At 43.6% G+C, this 21,933-nt stretch overlaps 1 protein-coding gene across 2 annotated transcripts in view; it reads right to left on the bottom strand.

The window, feature by feature from the left end:
* Positions 1–21,933, bottom strand: part of LOC126480692 (DNA-directed RNA polymerases I, II, and III subunit RPABC3) — a 481,255-nt gene that overhangs the window by 339,490 nt on the left and 119,832 nt on the right. The window contains exon 1 of one of the 2 annotated variants that reach the window (XM_050103943.1): positions 18,116–18,240. The exons of the other annotated variant lie outside the window; for it this stretch is intronic. The gene's annotated coding sequence lies outside the window, so the exon portion shown is untranslated. Of the gene's footprint in view, positions 1–18,115; positions 18,241–21,933 lie in introns of those variants that run through there. 2 annotated transcript variants of the gene reach the window in all.

The following is a 21,933-nucleotide window of genomic DNA, read 5'->3' on the forward strand; positions in this document are numbered from 1 at the left end:
AGACGTGTTTCTTCATCTTAATAATGAATTCTACTCAAATTTCGAGCCAGTCGCACTACGAGGATGCAGATCTGGTTTGCTTTGAACACACGTCGTAAACGGTCGTGAGCGTTAGTTACCTTTGAGACTGGACGTGATGAGCTGATGTAAGTCAAGAATGCCCTTAAGGCGACAAAGGCCCCATTAACAACAGCTCACTAAGTTTGAATGAGGTCGTGTAATTCGGCTGCGAGAAGGTGGATGTTCCTTCTGGGATATTGCAGACAAACTTGAGAGGAATGTAGCCACTGTACATGACTGCTGGCAGCGGTGGTCACGAAATATACGGTAGCAAAATGACTGGGCTCCGAACGGCCACGTGGCACTAACGAGAGGGAAAACCGTCGTCTTAACGCGTACGGCACTCGCGGATAGTACTGCATGTGCAGCTAAAATTTGAGCAGAAGTTAGCACCACACTGAAGCAAAGAAATGTTACTAATCGGTTACTTCAAGGAGAGCTCCGAGCCACACTCCCTGTAGTTGTGTGCATTCCACTGACCCGAAACCACCGCGATATGCGATTTCATTGGTGTCAAACGAGAGGTCACTGGAGAGCAGGGAGGAGGTCTGTTGTGTTTTCGATGGAAACTGGTCCTGCCCCTGTTCCAGTGACGGCCGTGTGTTGGTTAGAAAGAGACCAGATGAGCACCTGCAACCAACCTGTGTGCGTGCTAAACACACTGGACCTACACCTGGAGTTATGCTCTTTGTGCGATTCCGTACGGCAGCAGGACTCTCATGGTTATCCCACACATCAAGATTGCAAATCTGTACGTCAGTCTGGTGATTCGACCTGTTGCGCTGCCATTCGCGAACAGCATTCCAGGGGATGTTTTTCAACAGGATAACGCTCGCCCACATATCGCTGTCGTGACCCAATATGCTCTACAGAATATCGACATGTTGCCTCTGCCTGCTCGATCACCAGATCTGTCTCCAGTCGAGCATATATGGAACGTCATCAGACGACAACTCCAGCGTCATCCACCAACAACATTAACCGTCCATGTATTGACATTGCACGCACGTTTGCATTCTTGCATTAAACAGTCTAATGGTTAACCGGTTATTAATGTACAAGGATTTCACATTTGCAATGGCTACTCTCGTGCTTACATTAACCTGTGATCTCGCAATGATAGTCACTTAAATATGTTACTTAGACGACTGTACTCCCGTAATTTCATTACGCTACATTAATTATTTCTTGGTGTTACTATCTTGTTTTTAGTCCGTGTACGTTGTTGTTGTTATCGTCTTCAGTCCTGAGACTGGTTTGATGCAGCTCTCCATGCTACTCTATCCTGTGCAAGCTTCTTCATCTCCCAGTACCTACTGCAACCTACATCCTTCTGAATCTGCATAGTGTATTCATCTCTTGGTCTCCCTCTACGATTTTTACCCTCCACGCTGCCCTCCAATGCTAAATTTGTGATCCCTTGATGCCTCAAAACATGTCCTACCAACCGATCCCTTCTTCTAGTCAAGTTGTGCCACAAACTTCTCTTCTCCCCAATCCTATCCAATACCTCCTCATTAGTTACGTGATCTACCAACCTTATCTTCAGCATTCTTCTGTAGCACCACATTTGGAAAGCCTCTATTCTCTCCTTGTCCAAACTGGTTATCGTCCATGTTTCACTTCCATACATGGCTACACTCCATACAAATACTTTCAGAAACGACTTCCTGACACTTAAATCTATACTCGATGTTAACAAATTTCTCTTCTTCAGAAACGTTTTCCTTGCCATTGCCAGTCTACATTTTATATCCTCTCTACTTCGACCATCATCAGTTATTTTACTCCCCAAATAGCAAAACTCATTTACTGCTTTAAGTGTCTCATTTCCTAATCTAATTCCCTCAGCATCACCCGATTTAATTTGACTACATTCCATTATCCTCGTTTTGCTTTATTTGATGTTCATCTTATATCCTCCTTTCAAGACACTGTCCATTCCGTTCAACTGCTCTTCCAAGTCCTTTGCTGTCTCTGACAGAATTACAATGTCATCGGCGAACCTCAAAGTTTTTAGTTCTTCTCCATGAATTTTAATACCTACTCCAAATTTTTCTTTTGTTTCCTTTACTGCTTGCTCAATATACAGATTGAATAACATCGGGGAGAGGCTACAACCCTGTCTCACTCCCTTCCCAACCACTGCTTCCCTTTCATGCCCCTCGACTCTTATAACTGCCATCTGGTTTCTGTACAAATTGTAAATAGCCTTTCGCTCCCTGTATTTTACCCCTGCCACCTTCAGAATTTGAAAGAGAGTATTCCAGTCAACATTGTCAAAAGCTTTCTCTAAGTCTACAAATGCTAAAAACGTAGGTTTGCCTTTTCTTAATCTTTCTTCTAAGATAAGTCGTAAGGTTAGTATTGCCTCACGTGTTCCAACATTTCTACGGAATCCAAACTGATCTTCCCCGAGGTCCGCTTCTACCAGTTTTTCCATTTCGTCTGTAAAGAATTCGCGTTAGTATTTTGCAGCTGTGACTTATTAAACTGATAGTTCGGTAATTTTCACATCTGTCAACACCTGCCTTCATTGGGATTGGAATTATTATATTCTTCTTGAAGTCTGAGGGTATTTCGCCTGTTTCATACATCTTGCTCACCAGATGGTAGAGTTTTGTCATGACTGGCTCTCCCAAGGCCATCAGTTCTAATGGAATGTTGTCTACTCCCGGGGCCTTGTTTCGACTCAGGTCTTTCAGTGCTCTGTCAAACTCTTCACGCAGTATCTTATCTCCCATTTCGTCTTCATCTACATCCTCTTCCATTTCCATAATATTGTCCTCAAGTACATCGCCCTTGTATAAACCCTCTATATACTCCTTCCACCTTTCTGCCTTCCCTTCTTTGCTTATAACTGGGTTGCCATCTGAGCTCTTGATATTCATACAAGTGGTTCTCTTCTCTACAAAGGTCTCTTTAATTTTCATGTAGGCAGTATCTATCTTACCCCTAGTGAGACAAGCCTCTACATCCTTACATTTGTCCTCTAGCCAACCCTGCTTAGCCATTTTGCAATTCCTGTCGATCTCATTTTTGAGACGTTTGTATTCCTTTTTGCCTGCTTCATTTACTGCATTTTTATATTTTCTCCTTTCATCAATTAAATTCAATATTTCTTCTGTTACCCAAGGATTTCTATTAGCCCTCGTCTTTTTACCTACTTGATCGTCTGCTGCCTTCACTACTTCATCCCTCAGAGCTACCCATTCTTCTTCTACTGTATTTCTTTCCCCCATTCCTGTCAATTGTTCCCTTATGCTCTCCCTGAAACTCTGTACAACCTCTGGTTCTTTCAGTTTATCCAGGTCCCATCTCCTTAAATTCCCACCTTTTTGCAATTTCTTCAGTTTTAACCTACAGTTCATAACCAACAGATTGTGGTCAGAGTCCACATCTGCCCCTGGAAATGTCCTACAATTTAAAACCTGGTTCCTAATTCTCTGTCTTACCATTATATAATCTATCTGATACCTTTTAGTATCTCCAGGATACTTCCAAGTATACAACCTTCTTTTATGATTCTTGAACCAAGTGTTAGTTATGATTAAGTTATGCTCTGTGCAAAATTCTACCAGGCGGCTTCCTCTTTCATTTCTTACCCCAATCCATATTCACCTACTATGTTTCCTTCTCTCCTACTGTCGAATTTCAGTCACCCATGACTATTAAATTTTCGTCTCCCTTCACTACCTGAATAATTTCTTTTATCTCGTCATACATTTCATCTATTTCTTCATCATTTGCAGAGCTAGTTGGCATATAAACTTGTACTACTGTAGTAGACATGGGCTTTGTGTCTATCTTGGCCACAATAATGCGTTCACTATGCTGTTTGTAGTAGCTTACCCGCATTCTTATTTTCCTATTCATTATTAAACCTACTCCTGCATTACCCCTATTTGATTTTGTATTTATAACCCTGTAATCACCTGACCAAAAGTCTTGTTCCTCCTGCCACCGAACTTCACTAATTCCCACTATATCTAACTTTAACCTATCCATTTCCCTTCTTAAATTTTCTAACCTACCTGCCCGATTAAGGGATCTGACATTCCACGCTCCGATCCGTAGAACGCCAGTTTTTTTCTCCTGATAACGACGTCCTCTTGAGTAGTCCCCGCCCGGAGATCCGAATGGGGGACTATTTAACCTCCGGAATATTTTACCCAAGAGTACGCCATCATCATTTAATCATACAGTAAAGCTGCATGTCCTCGGGAAAAATTACGGCTGTAGTTTCCCCTTGCTTTCAGCCGTTCGCAGTACCAGCACAGCAAGGCCGTTTTGGTTAATGTTACAAGGCCAGATCAGTCAATCATCCAGACCGTTGCCCCTGCAACTACTGAAAAGGCTGCTGCCCCTCTTCAGGAACCACATGTTTGTCTGGCCTCTCAACAGATACCCCTCCGTTGTGGTTGCACCTACGGTACGGCCATCTGTATCGCTGAGGCACGCAAGCCTCCCAACCAAAGGCAAGGTCCATGGTTCATGGTTCATGTACGTTAGGTAGTCCAATTTACAATATACCATTTTTAGGCAGGGGCACAGGCGCTGCTCGGACGCACTGTGGACGCGTATTTATGTGATTTACATGCGCTACAACATTCTTAAAAATGTGGACGCGAACAGAAGGCTTTGTAAGACGTAGTCGCGCACGAGTGGTTGCGCACATCGGTGTGTCGAGATCGTCTATCGGCTGGCAGGGACAGCCGTGCCATGCCGCTGAGGGTGACAGCTCGAGGCGGCCGCTGTCGGCGGGCTGGCGCGACGCGGCACTGGTTCCTGGAAGCGTTTCGACACGAGGAAGCGACGCGCATAGCCCCGCGAGGTTCGCCAGCACATATTCCGCACCGCACATCGTGGGCCTCGCCGCGCCGCGAGCTGCTGCGAAAGCGGCCAGGGGCCCGGGCCGGGTGGGCGCTCGCACCGACCTGACGTGACGTCAGGAGCCGCGCGAAACAGCTAGTACTGCCAAAGTCAGGTCGCCCGTTCGCTCCCTCACCCGGCACGGTGCCGCGTTCTCACACAAACGCACTTGCCGTCTGTTAAATTTAGTTCCAACATATGCATATTCTCTTCGCACCTGGCGCTGGGGCTGTAAGGGCCTGCCGTCGTCTAACAGCAGCACAAGGAGCTCATCACCGTAGTATGCAATTTAAATCTCCAAGCTATAATCACACTCTCACTTCTTGACCATCTTCGATATTAAAGTCCGTTCATCTTTCGCAACACTTCTATTTCCTTACCTACAAACTTCAGAGAAGCCATCTGCTTGCATCGTAAGTGTGTAAAAATAATCTATAATATTCCAAACTGCACTGTAGGAAATACAATCAGCCACTTGTGGGTGGTTGCAGTATCTCATACAGTGTAATTTACGAAAACACTGCGGTGTTCTCTAACCAAAATGGACAAAACTATATAATAGTCTATTTTTAATCCTGTTACTGTGCAGGCAATGTTGTTTCTACATTGACGAACAAATGTGTGCCAAATAGTGAACATCATCCGAGAGTGCGAGATATTGTCGAAGTTCTCAGCGCGTCCATTGAGAAATAACAACCAAGCTGTGGAGATTACCTTTCTCCCTTAGCCAGAGGCAAAACAGGCTACTATCATTCCTGTTTATGTCTGCTCCAGCAATATATTCTACTCGCGATGGCAAAGAAGAACTAGTCCTCGAAACATTGAGCATTATTTCAAAATAACGTAGCCAGAACATGGAATGTTTGGGTATGAAAGCGTACAAGGTAGTTCTTGTTTCCAGCTGTAATTACGATATCAATTTGGCATTATTTAAAAGCACAAAATGTCATTCATTAGGATACTTCCATACATGTGATGTTCCGAAAGCCGTGTCCCATAGAACAAGTAGAGTGAACCAGAACTCCACCGCCAAACTTTCAAAGTGTTAGTATGGACCAAAACAAGAACAAAATGTGCACCAAACAGGACCTCTAAAACGCATAACAAGAAAAAAGTGCAGTAAACAAGGGCTCTAAAGCGATTACTTTAAGAGCTATGGGCATTTGTTCAGAGAAAGACGTATTTTGCAGAAGCGAAGCATCCATTTTAGAATCCATATTTACTGGACATTTTTTCCTTGTTTTGGTCCATACTATCTCCTCTGAAAGTTGTCGGTCGAGTTCTGGTTCACCTTATTTGACCTATGGAACATGACTTCTGAACCAGCCTGTAGTAATAAGGAAAGTGCTGGTAACGTAAGTATTATTTAACGGTTTTGTCAACTTTGATGCATGAACATTTGCATCAATGGCTCGCAACTCTTCGAAGTTGAATTAGTGTCATGAAATCAACGATCCACGAATTCTGTAACTGCTACCGATATCCACATATAATCTTCATAATAACACAGAGACGGAAAACCAATACTAGCAATGCTGCAATTAACTGAATTACACTGAGGTAACGCACGCCACGGGATAGCGATATGCATATATACAGATGGGGGTAGTATCGCATACACGAGGTATAAAAGGGCAGTGCATTGGCGGAGCTGTTATTTGTACTCATGTGATTCTTGTAAAAAGATGTCGGACGCGATTATCGCCGCAGGACGAGCATTAAAAAACTTTGAATGCGGTATGTGAATAGGAGCTGGACGCATGGAACATTTCAATTCGGAAATCGTTAGGGAATTGAGTATTCCGAGATCTACAGTGTCAGGAGTGTGTCGGGAATACCAAATTTCAGGCATTATCTCTCGGCACGGACAACACAGTGGCCGACGGCCTTCACTTAACGACCGAGAGCAGCAGCATTTGCGTAGTGCTAACAGACAAGTAGAACTGCGTGAAATAACAGCACGACGACCGTATCTATTTCGATATTGCGACGAAGTTTGGTGTTAATGGGCTGTGGCAGCAGACGACCGAAGCGAGTGCCTTTGGTAACATCACGACATCGGCTGCAGCGCCTCTCCTCGCTCGTGACTGTTGGTTGGACCCTAGACTGGAAAACCGTGGCCTGGTAAGATAATTCCTGATTTCAGTTGCTAAGACCTGATGGTACGGTACGAGTGTGGCGCAGAGCGCACGAAGCACGGACCCAGGTTGTCAACAAGGCACTATGGAAGCTATTGGTGGCTCCATAATGGACATGGAATGGGTTGGGTCTTCTGGTCCAAATGAACCGATCATTCACTGGAAATGGTTATGTTCGCCTGCTTGGAGCCCATTTGTAGCCATTCGTGGAGATCATGTTCCCACACAACGACTGAATTTTTATGGATTGCAATGCATCGTGTGAGCAGGCCACAATTGTTCGTGATTAGTTTGAAGAACATTCTGGAACATCTGGCCACGGGGGATTGTACGACATGAATTCAGTCAAACTTTTGTGAAACATAACAGAGAGCTCAGCTTTTGCGCGAAATCCTGCACCAACAACACTTCCGCAATTATGCACGGCTATGAGGGCAGCATTGTTCAATATTTCTGCAGGGGACTTCCAACGACTTGTTGAGTCCATCCCACGTCGAGTTGCAACAATACTCCGGGCAAAACGAGGTCCGACGCGATATCAGGAGGTATCCCATGACTTTTGTGACATCAGTGTATAAAGAGCACTTTTGAAGCGAAGTTTTCAGTATCTGTACGGGTTCTTCGGCCGAGCCAACAGGCAGTTTTTCTTCAGTATCTCACAGTAACATTAGTAACTCATCAGTAGCAACGCTGGATTGCGCGCCATATAATCAGAGCGGCGCTCACTTGATAGAACACAGGAAATGAAATGTATGGGAGATAGGCATTGGTGAGGGAACAGGATGAAGCGAAATGCCGTTACGGAAAGTCCATGGCCAGAAGGCATCGGTAAAAAAAAAGTGCGCGGGACAAAGGAGCGCAGAGCGTCGGTTTGGGAGTCGGCAGCGGGCGCTGTAGCGAGCGCAGAGGCCCAGGCCCGGCTCCGCCAATGGCGAGCCGCGACCTTGTCCGCGGCCGATGACAGTGAGGCAGGACCTGCGCTCACGTCACCGCAGGACCTCTGCGGGCAACACCTCGCCGCGCCGCTGCCAGGGCCGCGAGCCTCGGCCTCGCGCTGCGCTGTGCTGAGCCCTCCGTCTCCCACCCAACTACCTACACTGGGATAATGATACAAGCTGAAGATATGTATCAAAATTTGTCACGGCCGGGACGTGACCCGTGTATAAATTTCGATTCATTTCTTCAGTTTCTGTCATTATCGAAGATAAAAGTTCAGACTCGTATGTCTCAAGGAAATTTGATTTCCATCAGATCTACTTACACTGCGTTTGCGAAATTATCCGCTGCTATTCCCCTTGCACAATAACACGGGCATGGGGCATCTGATGTTGACGCGGACGCGTGTTAAATTCCTACGGTAACTGAAGAGAACTTCACAAGCCAAGATCGCTGAAAAACATTTTACTAGATGACTGGTTTCGACAGACTTATGCTGTCATCATCTGATCTTGTGCTTTTGAATCTTTACAACATATTGCACGTCAGTGTCACAAGTTTCAAAAGTTTAAGTTCCGATGATGAAAGCATACCTCTGTCGAAATCGGTCTTTTTTTTTTATTTTGGCATGCGAAACTTTCTTCAGTTACCATACATTGGCGATCGCCGCCGGACAGGTCAGGAATATATTGAATTTCTACGTTAGCGCTATTGAAACGCACATTTCCTCCCAAGTCCTTGTGCTAGTCGTGTTGCTCTGTCAGCAGGATACATAAATAAAAGCCTCAATATCCATGAACATGTTACAAAGCAAAGAGAGAAGTTCCATGTCCAGTCAGTAAGGACATTAGCTTATAAAACTCCACCATTCGGACAAACTCACTCCTGTAACAGAGAGGACTTATATCTACATAGCCTCGAATAATACACACAATATTTGTATTTTAATAAGAAAGTCCCACAACCTTTTACAAAATGCGAAGTTGGAAAAAAAGTTTCGATACAGCGATCTCGCTACACTTTGTTGATGGTTCAAATGGCTCTGAGCGCTATGGCACTTAACATCTGGGGTCATCAGTCCCCTAGAACATAGAACTACTTAAACCTAACTAACCTAGGGACATCACACAACACCCAGTCATCACGAGGCAGAGAAAATCCCTGACCCCTCCGGGAATCGAATCCGGGAGATTATGAAATTACTTTTATTATTTTACAGTTGGTGATTTATACGTGCATTCATCGTAAAAATAGGGAAGCAGTAATTTTCCCGACATTTTGCGCACGTCATAAACACAGCATTTTTACAATTACATTGTTTTAAAGTTCCTATAGAAACGTGGTTTACATTCATAAAAATGCCCTTTCTCATTGCGTAGTTTGGTATAAAACCACGCATAACGCATAATTTTGCAAATATTGGGAAGGATAGCTGGTGATGTACAATGGAATGTATTTTGATATAGTCTTCTCCAAGGACAAAGTGAAACTAACGGAATACGAAGTCTTTTACGGTTTAATTACAATCCCTTCTTGAAATATTATTTGCAGAGTACTCGTGAAAGCTGTAAGTACAAGCCTTTATTTACAATCTCGAACCTATCTTTGCCTTTCCTTTTGACACCTTTCATGAAAATATTGATGAATACATCACACACATCCATGCCCGAGGCAGGATTCGAACCTGCGACAGTAGCGGTTGTGCGGTTCCAGACTGAAACGCCTAGAACACCTCGGCCACATCGGCCGGCACACTTTGTTGAGTAACTCGGTGTCTCTACCATCTACGCTATGAGAATTTCTATAGCAGAGGACCCAGTATTTCACTTACGACTCCTGAAGGCTTTAATCGCTGTTATGTTAACTGACGTTTAATTATAACAAAGCGTACCAAGAAGGGCGCGTTTTTGATGAATCTTCAATGCGCCGTTGCCTTACAACGGCGAAGTTTTATAGCGCGTTACAACATGAAAATAACTACTGCTGACAGGAAAACTTCTATAACCACCAGTATAACGTTTACTGTCATTTTACCGCAACAAATCGTACCAATAATGACGGGTTCCCGATAGATTCTCAATGTTCTGCTGCTCAGAAACAGCACATATTCATAGGGTGTAGGTTATAATATAAGACCAACGAAGTATACGCTTCTGTCGAAAACTATAAATAGAAAACCTTTCGTAGAAAGTTGCCAAAATATCACAAATTTATTTTTTGTTTCCCGCGCGCCAGTGGTTATTCAAGGTGGAATAACAGTTAGTGACGACACAAAACTCATATAGCTTTACACCAATGCTAGCTAACTAGTCTGGGCGATGACGGTTTAAGCGGTTGTCAATTTACATCAGCAGGTGTAAAGCTCACCTCAACGGTATATGCACGTGCCAGACGGATCGAAACGTTTGACGTTCGACCGCCGATCAGTCCTATGATTCGTATAAATTACTTATGAATTCTTTCCCCTCTGCCAACGTTTGTTAACGTGAAATATGCCGAGTACAACCATGGTTTGGAGACAACATTAAACTGCAGGTCAAAGTATAAGTGGCAGGGCGAAGGTTGATTCACACGGCAACCGAACATGAAATCATTCGATAATGCATCTGAAATTGTTGAACTGAGATAGACCGGTTACGGAACAAGGCATCTACGTCAACGATTCTCACGAAGAAATTTTGACACTGATGCTGCAGGAGGGAGGGAGAGAGACACTCATCACTTGTTAACATCGGAAGTTGACGTATAACTGTCGCGCTCACTCATTTTATAATTGTGGATTTTGTGCTTTTGTGTACTTTTCCACTTTAATTTTAGTTACCTTTCTTTTCTTAACATTTCCCAAACGTTCTGTCAGGAACTAAACATTTTTCCTATTAGTGTTCTTTCACAAAACGTGAAAAAATATCTCAAGGCGAAAAATGATTTAGCTTTCACAATACTTGGACAAAGAAAAAGCCAACACTGTGCACAAATAGGACAAGACATTCATGATACAAATTTTATTAGGTAAACTACTTTAAACAGAGACAAAATCACTTCTAGTAAACGAAAAAAGTAAGAGTTTTTGGCACCTAGGAAAGGATACGAAACTTAATGCGCAAGGTAAAAAGATCCATGTATTTCCTTCTAAATGTTATTTTATATTTATATATGAATAGATTTTCTCGAGCAAATAAATATACTATAGTATTCCTTAAACTCATCTGCAACGTTCCCTCCAGGGCTAAGGAAGTGACGTTGTCTTGACGTTCCGTATAGTGTCCAACGTCTCCGTTTGCGGTGGCATTTGCCTTTCCGTCCGTTCCATGCCATTCCTTTGATGCTCTGTGTGAATCAACAGTAAATCGGTTCAAAACTTAGGCAAGGAAACATCACTTCCTATACGACGTTGGATTTGTAAAAGTTGGTTATCCCCTTTTTGCACGGAGGTCTTCAGTTTCAATCGGAAAGACACCATGCTATAGCACGACAGAACTTACTACACACACAGTGAATATAAATTTAGCTTCTGATTTTATTTATTTATTCATCCTATGGCAACAACAGCAAACATTGACAAGTACATAAAGTTTAATTTTACATGTATATTTAGTTAAGTATTTAAATATACTTTTGTTTTACATTTTGGCTCAGATTGTATACACGTTTTTAAACTGTGAAAACTACTGACTAATTTGACTGATATAATTGCAAGTTAAAAAAGGAAGGTACATTTAATCATAGTTCAATATCTAATGATTCAAGCCAACTAACAGCAGAGGGAGTCGCATTAATAAAGTCACTATATGGTCCAGGATACTTCCTCTGAGGACTGTTTCTAACAATATGTTGAACAGTTTGTTCACAATGATGAAAATGTTCAATCAAATCTCGGTAAACTAGTGAAACTAGCACACTGCTGGTTCAACTACAGTACGTGGGAACAAAATATAACAGAGGGCTATTTCGAGCTATTACGTAATGCAGCTAAACTACGCAACTCGCTGAATGTTAAGATCCTAAAATAATGCACAAGATTTCAAGCCCAGGGTTTGCAAACAGGCCCGTTTTTATTCCGCCAATAAATTCTGCATACATTGGGGAATGACAGTAACCTCATTCGGTATTCAGTAGCAGTTCCATAACAGAATGGAAAGAAACTGTAATTATAGTGTGATGAGTTTAACATCCTAATCCGCCATCCAAAACCTTTACCTTTTCTTAACAGTGGAAGTAAGTTAACCGTTCTCCAGCAATCCTCTGAAACTCTAGCAGTAACTTAATAGCACTGAAAAAAAAACAGCGGCGTCAGTTACGATGATCCGGCGTGGGACTTGATTCTTTCATATATTTTTAGTCTGAACTGGTACATTTGCGACACTGCACGCCTATGTTTCGTTTGTACGTCCATGTGATATCACTGCCAAAGCAGAAGTAAAACGCTTGTTGTTTCTCTAACGTTTCCAGTTCGAAAGTGCTTTGTGGTCTCCGACGGGGGTTGGCTACGGAGATAAAACTTAACCGAGGTGCCCAGTGAGATCAATCTGAACTGGAGAGAATACTCGAAGGCGTATATGCATAGAAAACCGTGACGTCGTTTGGCGGGTGTGCCATATTGGCGAAGGGCATTGGGGGTTGTTAGCACAATTTGTGCTTGCGACTTTCGATCTATTATTTCATTGAATTAGAAACTAATCCTCAACAACGTCACGTAGTATCAGTAAACAGTAATTTCATTTCTCCTGCTAAGCAGTACGATTTAGCCGCTTGCCCTGACCTGTCATGGTTCAAAAATGGTTCAAATGGCTCTGAGCACTATGGGACTTAACTTATGTGGTCATCAGTCCCCTAGAACTTAGAACTACTTAAACCTAACTAACGTAAGGACATCACACACATCCATGCCCGAGGCAGGATTCGAACCTGCGACCGTAGCAGTCGCGCGGTTCCGGACTGAGCGCCTTAACCGCGAGACCACCGCGGCCGGCTGACCTGTCATGGTGCCTGTGACGTATTGCGTCACGGATTGGCTTCATGGAGTAGTCAGTAGTCACTCCGGTGAGCTAGTCTTGAGCTCACTGGAGCTGCCGCCTACTCGGTTGAAAAAGAAAATACGTTCAGAAACGTTATTGAGGCGAGCCTAGACAGTGCTTTCAGTCATTTCCAGTGATGGTGGTATCACAGGACAAAATGCTTACACTTTTCAAAATGCGCAGTAACGAATAATTAGTTTCTGAAATGTGCGACTTAACTTTTATTCATTGCTACAATTTTTAATCGAGACACAACAATTTCCTACAACAAAACACTGCAAAATATCGGCAACTTCCCAAATTTTCAAAATGTCCAGATTCTTACACCAGCTACGCCGAACGCAGATATTAATATAGTGTGCTAGGCACAAATGTTTCGAAGGTGGGTATATAGCATTTGTAGGTGAGCTGAACAAAATAAAATGAATCATTGGCGACCAGCAACGCACACGCGTCAGCGTCGGAAATCGCTAATCTGCAATGCTTCTCCTCAAAAGAGGTAATAATAGCTCACAAATCATTCACATACGAGGAACAGTGGGTACAAATACATTACTGTGGCTGCGATGCTTTAGCGCGAATAATGCTGCAAACTGCGTTCCCAGATTTTGACGAGTACACATAATACCCCCCTTCCCAAAAAAGAGCTATGTTGGTCTGGATGCCGATGTGCCGGAACGAAGTAGCACTAGCAGCACGGTGTGGTGCTGTACAGCCTAGCAATTCAGTCGCGACCACGCAGGTATCAGGAACGAGCAGCGTACGTGGTTCGCTGGCGAGGGCTGCCAGCACGCTGGTCTGGGACCTTTGACACTGCACAACTGCTGCGTATTCCGCGTTGCGCTACATGCGCACCAACAAACTTCTAATTGTGAGGGGCTAACAAAATCCCTGACTTTTACAGTCCAGCACCCAAGCAAAGATCCTTTGCCACGTAGAGATTAAACTTGAAAATGTATAGTAATAAAATTACCGTCTAGTCGGTAGAACGCAAACCATATGTAGGAGAAACGGTGCAGGGGTGCAACTGCGAAGCAAACTGCAACCGAGCAGCGATGAGATGTGAGTCGCCAGTCAATACAAGAACAAGTTTACATAATTTCATAACTGAAATCAACTAGTATTACAGCAGATAAAACGACATATGCAGACGACATAAGAGAGAAAACGAACGCCGTAAGAAGAGAGCTTTTACACAGGTGTGCTATCTAGCGTTGCGGAGCATTCTTGCGTTGCCACGCCATCTGTTTCTCCCTCTCTTGTTCTCGTTTCGATTTTACTTCGGGAAGAGTAAATGCGTAAACTGAAGTCTCTGGGAGGTTTACATAATATTTCGTAGGAAGAACGATCCAACAGAAAGTTAAACGCTCGCTGCCTAAAGCGAATGAGGAATATTTTGACGGTAAAAACAATTTAAACGTCATACAGTATTGTTGCCTGCAAAGCAGTATCCATGCTGTCTGCAAGATGTTGACATAAGGTCGAAAGACTACAAAATCATGACTTCATTCTGGGTGGCCCCATTAGTCATACTTTTATGTACATAGAGACGACTCAACAACAAGAATGGGGGCAGTTTTCGTCTTGTTGCAGTCTGTAAAGCTTGCTGCAGATGCGTTATGCTGGCTATCATGAATGCGTTGCAACCAAGAGACGGCTTTCTCCAGAACTACTTCTTGTACCTTTCGTTGTCTGAGAGCAATTCCACAGCCGTAAAATTAATCTTTGGATACACTAAAGGTAATTTCTACCACATCCCGTAAAATTCCACCACTTTTACACGTACCAAATGAAACGCTAGTACCGAACACCGACATAAAGCTGAACATGTGGGAATTTAAGTTTTAAGCATTTGTATCCCATCCTGGACACAAGGACGCACGGCTATGTTACCGATTATTGGTGGTAATTACGAATGATTTTTTCCTACTTTGCGATGAAATTAAATTGATCCACACTGCATAAAAAATAACTTAGGCCCAAATTATTTTTCTCCGAGATATAGTGTAAAATCGGAGAGGTTTAATGGAAAGTTGCAAATTTGTTAAAAATGTTGTCAAATGGGACAATCTGGCATAATCTTTGTATAATTGATGATATGATATAGTTAAAATGACACGTTTACATGAACACCAAATATAATTGCAAACAACAGATTGAATCAACGTTAAAATCAGCCAGTACAGGCAAGACTAATCCCTTTTCGCCGTTTAAGAACTCTCAAGATAGACTTGTGTGCTCCTTTATGTCCACGGTAGACGGGAACTGCGACCGAGACACTATCTGATCCATACTTTGGAATGTAACATTTATACTGTTGTTATCAATCACTAGAAGGAATTACGACTGGAGAATTAGTGCCGGCACTCCCGCCCTTTGGCCGCTTCAATTTTCCTACCAACACGTTTAGCCTACGTAATGCAGGAATTCAAAGACAATGGGGTTACTTTTTGTTACTTTGCGATAAAAGTTTCTTTTGTCCACGAGACCTGTAACGTGGCTCGAAATGAATCCTGCCAAAGTCGTATTTCTTTCCAACAGTTCGTATTTGGTTCTCTGGTCTGATTTTGTTAGGAAGCAGCTCAGGACAGCGTCAGTGTGTGTGTGTGTGTGTGTGTGTGTGTGTGTGTGTGTGTGTGTGTGTGTGGGTGGGGGGGGGGGGGGAGGATGGGGTGTTACACTGGAGGGAGGAGGTAAGGCTGGGTGGTGTCAGTATCGCCGTTTCTGAATAATCGATCCTCCAGAAACACAAGTAACGGCCGCCAGCTGTCAGCACTGGTCAGCGACTACGTGCTGTAACCGTCGTCAGACGAAAGCTACTTCGCAGTTTATTCTTTCTAAAGTTAAAGACGACGACACTAGAATCAAAATGACATTCGCACTTACAAATTACCTTATTCCAAGATTTCAACCTAATTATTAACTTAAACGAAATCTGGTCTTATGACATGATTCATACGCAACACGCTATCACCGGTGCGGGACATTTGATATTGCAAATGTCTGCCAAACTTTTACGAGACAAGGATGACACGGCGGTCGGTCAGTATCGTTGGGACTTCACGGCCTGTTCGGGAGGAGTTTTAGTTTTTTTTTAAACTTTTAAGAGACTGCTACCTTATAAGTCATAACACGTAATGCAGCAAAAAATAGTCATCTTACGTTGTAAAAGATGAAATGTCATGTGTAAAAATAAGCTTCGTCGAAATATTGCCGGTATTTTTGCCGTTATGGAAAATGTTCTTATTGAAAGTATCGAAAATAAAAATTCATTTGTAAAAGGCAGTGTGCAGGAAATTAGGATTTAATATTACATCAACTACGAGGTCATAGCAGTCTGAACACGAATTACGATAGGCCGAAAATGGGAAAGCAAATCAGATATAGCGAAGGACGATTCCGGCAATCGCCATAACAGATTCACGACAAGTGTAAATCGTTAACGTCGGACAGGGCTTTGGACCGCGCCCATCCCCAATGCGATCCAGTGTGGTCACCACAGCTTCACTTTGCTCGGTCCCTGAACATGAGTTTAAGGTCTTCACTACCTACCTCGCTTCAAAGTGAGTCAAGCGGCTACCTTGCACCTACGCTAAGTATTTGGACTAACGCATCATAACTACTGTAGTGTACGTCTACGTTTGTAGAAACAAATCGAAAACTGAAATACATCGTTCATTACAGGAAAATGAAGTCTAATTTCAAACGCAAATAAGGAAAAAAAATTGTTACGGCATTGAACCTATTTTCTGTTACTTCTCTTTTCTATAACACAGTTACCTGTTGTGTTTATTTATTCGACGCGCCTGTTATTATCAAACTAAGTGTGACATGAGAAACAGGAATGTTCATGTAAGTACAACAAGGAATTAAAACTTGTATCCGCACTTTGAAATGTATCTGCGTTATGCTGAACAGTATTACTCAAATAAAGCAAAAAGAGAAACAAAATAATATGGATTGCAATGAAACAGTTAAATCTTCTAAGACCAAAGTTTTAGCGCAAAGTAAGAAATTTAAAATAGCTGTCTCATGATTGTGGGAATCTCGGGTTACTTCTAACACTGTTACCTCTGAAAAATCTGGATTACAGCCACGGGAACAAACGTATTGCTTCCACTGTCGCGTTGTGCTAATGCGCATCAGTAACATGATAATGCATACTATTTCGTTGCAACAGTGAAACGTGTAACCTCGGGGCCACGCCTCAATGGTGCTTACGTTGCGCAGGACATCAAACTCGCGCCTCACCGAAAATAATCGCCCCGCTTTTGCAGGTCAGTTGAGTGAGTGGCTACAAACTTTATCCGTCTGTACCCGTCAAAAGGAACGCGGTGTCTATGTATCTACGTTTCGAAAAAGTATCAAAAATGGCTAGTGATACGACAATTCCGGGAAAGAAATGGACGAGTCACACCCACACGTTATGGCCGCCATTTGTGTAGTTCCGACGCAAGGCATAGTTCCCCCTTACCAAAAGAATGTCGCAATACTCTTTGACAGTTCCCGGCGTGCCGGCCCGCACGTCGCACTACGTGAGTATACTAGTAGGAAAACGTATTACGATACAGAAGGGCAAAATTAACATCGAACAGTGAGGCGCCGTCCGCCGGCCTTGCTAAAATGGCGAACATCAACAGCTGGCACATCGCGCTCGTCACTGTCATACTCTAGAGCTGCCCGCTCCGGAAGAGACATATACGTGCACTCTATTGCGTAACAGCGAAGCTCTTCTGTGAAATCCTATTTGGCCGGCCCGGCAAGAAGCGTCAGGGTTTTATTTTTCGCGCGATGTGGCAGCGCCCGCCGGTGATCAATACCGGAAGGCGACGCCTCCGCACTTTACTAATCGCGTAGCTCTCGCAGGTGGAAGGTGCGGTGCCGTCGGCAATTAATTGTGCCGTGAGGCACACCGCGGTAGCGCCACGCTACAGTTCGGTCCCGCAGCTCCCGCCTGTTGCTGTGGCAGCAAACGAGGGAAGCGTGCGCGCGCGCAGAGCGGCGCCGGCAACCTAGGGCAAGGAGAAAAGCGAGGGCGCGTGCCAGAGCAGCGAGCAGGGGGTGGGCCCAGCAGCAGAGCGGGGCTCGGCTCACCGTCATCCCGTGGCAGCCGCGGCGTGGTCCCCGCGCCGCAGCGCAGGGCGCCTCTGCCGGCGACGTCCGCAGCCGCGGGCTGCCGTCAGACAACTGCGCCGCAGCGCCGCGGCCGCCCGCCCGCTTGTTATTTTCACGGTGAAGGTCGCACCAGGCGGGCAGCCGCGCAGCGCAGTTGCCATGTCTCGGTATCCCTTCTATCGCGAAACTGCTGCGAACGCGGGCAACTACCACCTCCTCCGCTTCCTCCTGCCGGTGCTCCTGACCCGGGTCCCCTCCGCCCCGCGAAAATCGCCAGCCAGCGCACAGCGCATGCGTCGACGGTGTTCGACTCCAGCTCCTAGAGCGCCGCTGCCCGCCGAACTACCGCAGGCGAGATGAGAATCGACAGCACGATCGATAGTATCGCAGGAGAGGATATCGATATGCTAGCCGAAATCGTCATCTAACGCAGTCTTTTCTTTTTCTTTCGGAAATGCTTTATAGCTCCCAAGCAAGTGACGACATGTTGGGGGAAGACCACACTGTCTCTTATTGAAGGAAAACCAGAGTGGCAGGTCTTTGGCAGCAACAGTTTCATGTTGACCATGGCAACAAGCTGAAGCCGACAAATACAGCAAATGAAATACTGAATGAGAAGTTTCAGCCAATACTACAAATTATTATAACCAGTCACAATCTACTATTATTTCCACTAGCTATCTCAAACCGCTACTCCATCACTACGTGGATTTGTTAATGAAACTAGCTACTTCTGTAAAATATCTGGGAGTATGCGTGCGAAATGATTTGAAGTGGAATGATCATATAAAATTAATTGTTGGTAAGGCGGGTACCAGGTAGAGATTCATTGGGAGAGTCCTTAGAAAATGTAGTCCATCAACAAAAGATGTGGCTTACAAACCACTCGTTCGACCTATACTTGAGAATTGTTCATCAGTGTGTGATCCGTACCAGATCGGGTTGACGGAGGAGATAGAGAAGATCCAAAGAAGAGCGGCGCGTTTAGTCACAGGGTTATTTGGTAAGCGTGGTAGCGTTAAGGATATGTTTAGCAAACTAAAGTGGCAGACTCTACAAGAGAGATGCTCTGCATCGCGGTGTAGCTTGCTGTCCAGTTTTCGAGAGGGTGCGTTTCTGGATGAGGTATCGAATATATTGCTTCTCCCTACCTATACCTCCCGAGGAGATCACGAATGTAAAATTAGAGAGATTCAAGCGCGCACGGAGGCTTTCCGGCAGTCGTTCTTCCTGCGAACAATACGCTACTGGAACAGGAAAGGGAGGTAATGACAGTGGCACGTAAAGTGCCCTCCGCCACACACCGTTGGGTGGCTTGCGTAGTATAAATATAGATGTAGAACTAGGCAAAGATCTTAAATTAGGGTATACAAAGTGAATGTGATGTAAACACGATAAGATACGTTACATGCGACCAGTGACAGAAAAGCTACACATATAATAAAATACATCTCTGCCATACATAATTTACATAAATCACCGGATGACGTAGGTGAGCACTCGACACATCTTGTCATTCAGTACTTTGATAATGTTGTTGATCTTTTAGCATTACCTGCTTAAAGAGGGGACCCTGCCTACTCGTCATCACAGATTTCGTCCAAATTTATGGTACATGCACGGCTTAGGCAGAAATGACACTGACGGATCTCCAGATGGCCTAGCATATAGAAAAAGGAGAATTTTGAATGCAGGTCGGGCGAGGGGTGAGCCATTTATGTCAGCGCAGTTCTCAGGCAGGGTTGTTGGAGCGGAAAGTGTACAGAACAGTAATCCGAGGTAGTTTGGATAAATGGCAGCATCCCGACGTGTAACACGGAAAATGTTGTTGTTATGACATGGGCCTACAACGTTCGAATAGTTTGCTCTGAAGATGGCCACACCGTGACCGAAATCGGGCTGTAAAATAAAGGATTTCAATCTTGCTTCCATTTATCCAAAATATATTGACGGTCGTGGTGCACTTGTTCCCAATTAAATTAGACATCAAGAAAAGCGAAGGTCGTACGTTCGAGACCCCTGAGGAAATCAATTTTTCTTTTCTTTTTGTTTACGTTCCTTACACTGCGAATAAAACAGAAATATTGCTCAATATATTTCATATATTAATATTTTCGTAAGACTCGTAAAGGAAAGGCATAGGACAATGTATCACTGCAAATAAATTTTCAGGAAGGGATTGTAAGGTGCTGAGGAGAACTTCGTACATAAAATTACATCTATTGGTTTGCAGTCGATGATTTACGCGTGCTGGGGTGACATTCGTAATAAAAACTGAGGAAGTAGTAATTTTCTCGGCATTTTAGACATGTTATAAACGCTGCATTTTTACAATTACCTGGTTGTCTTAAACTGCCTTTAGAATAACACACTCGGTTTACATTCATTGAAGATTCATCCTCGTCGCACAGTTTTGCAGCAAACAACATCAAATATTGGGGCAGGTAGGTAATGATGTAGAATCGAATGTATTTTGATGCACTCTTCTCGGGCAGTGATTTCTTTTTTTCTCTGGACAAAATAAAATCAGTGTTGAATATTTTCGATTAAATTCTTTACAAGACATCACGAGTACTCCACGATGGCAAACCTTTTTCATCTCGAAAAATCTCGTCGTATAATAGTGAATCTGTTTGTTAATTACCAAGGGAAATTTTTTTCTCTGCACATAGGGCTTAATCGCATCAGTCTAAAGTCTTTTGTTGTATACGTCTGTTGTAAGTTTCCTAGGTTTTGCTGGGATACTGACGATATTCCCGTATTTTGTCGTGTACTCATCCGCCGTTGTTTGAATCTTCGGTCCAAAAGAGTCAGTCCTCTCTTGTAGGCATACCTGGACCGTTGGCAATAATTTTATAGAAAGAGTTAAAGTATACTGCGTTGTGCACGAGTGGTTTACTCTGTATATATACCGTCATTTCACGAGAACTACTTTTACCCCTCCGTGGTCCAGGGTTCGGTTTTAAGTCGACTGGTACTGCCAAACTAGGAAGAGAACACGCAAATGTAAATATTTTATTAGACGTGACATTCAAAAAATAAAATACACAAGAAATATTGGTTTCCCCATAGGGACTTGAATCTACGACATTCGGATTACCTTTCTGTACTCTTTCCACTGCCTGAAAACTGTGTCCACATAAATGGCTCATCCCTCGCCTGGTCCGGATCCAAAATGCTACTTTTTCTAAACGCTAGGCTATTTGGATCTCCGTCACTTCCATTTCCTACCAAGCCCTGCAAATACTATCAAGATGGTCGTAATATGTGACGATAAGTAGGCGTGGTCCCATAGTAAATAAAATATCCAACTTTAAATTTTCCTGTGATTATCATTTTTATTTTTCGAATGAACCACGTACATTTCTTTCCCGAGTGGAACGACCACGAAATTTTGAATGCGCAGTATATTCACGCATCACCACTTCAAAGACTTTATAATTAATTGCAATACCACAACTGTAGTTTTAAAACTATGATTATCTTCACCTAACAGGATAATGAGTTTAAAACATGTAATACATTACATAAAATACGATAATCACAAGTGTTAATACAAACAACAAGAAGCGTGGTGGTATAACAGCAACATAAACTGACATAACGAGCATTCATAGTTGTTATTTCGTACTGTTTCCGCCGTGTTCGAGGTCCGTACGTTAAGGATAATACTCCACACTGTATTTATGTGGCTATTCCAGCCGTCATCTTGTCAGTTCAACCTAAGAGGATTGGGAGATTCGTGCCGCCATGTGTGTGTGCATTAAGGGCACCCTTCATACCGTGTATCTTCGAGT

This window comes from Schistocerca serialis, chromosome 1 (assembly GCF_023864345.2).
Source record: "Schistocerca serialis cubense isolate TAMUIC-IGC-003099 chromosome 1, iqSchSeri2.2, whole genome shotgun sequence".
Classification (NCBI taxonomy): Eukaryota; Metazoa; Arthropoda; class Insecta; order Orthoptera; family Acrididae; genus Schistocerca; species Schistocerca serialis.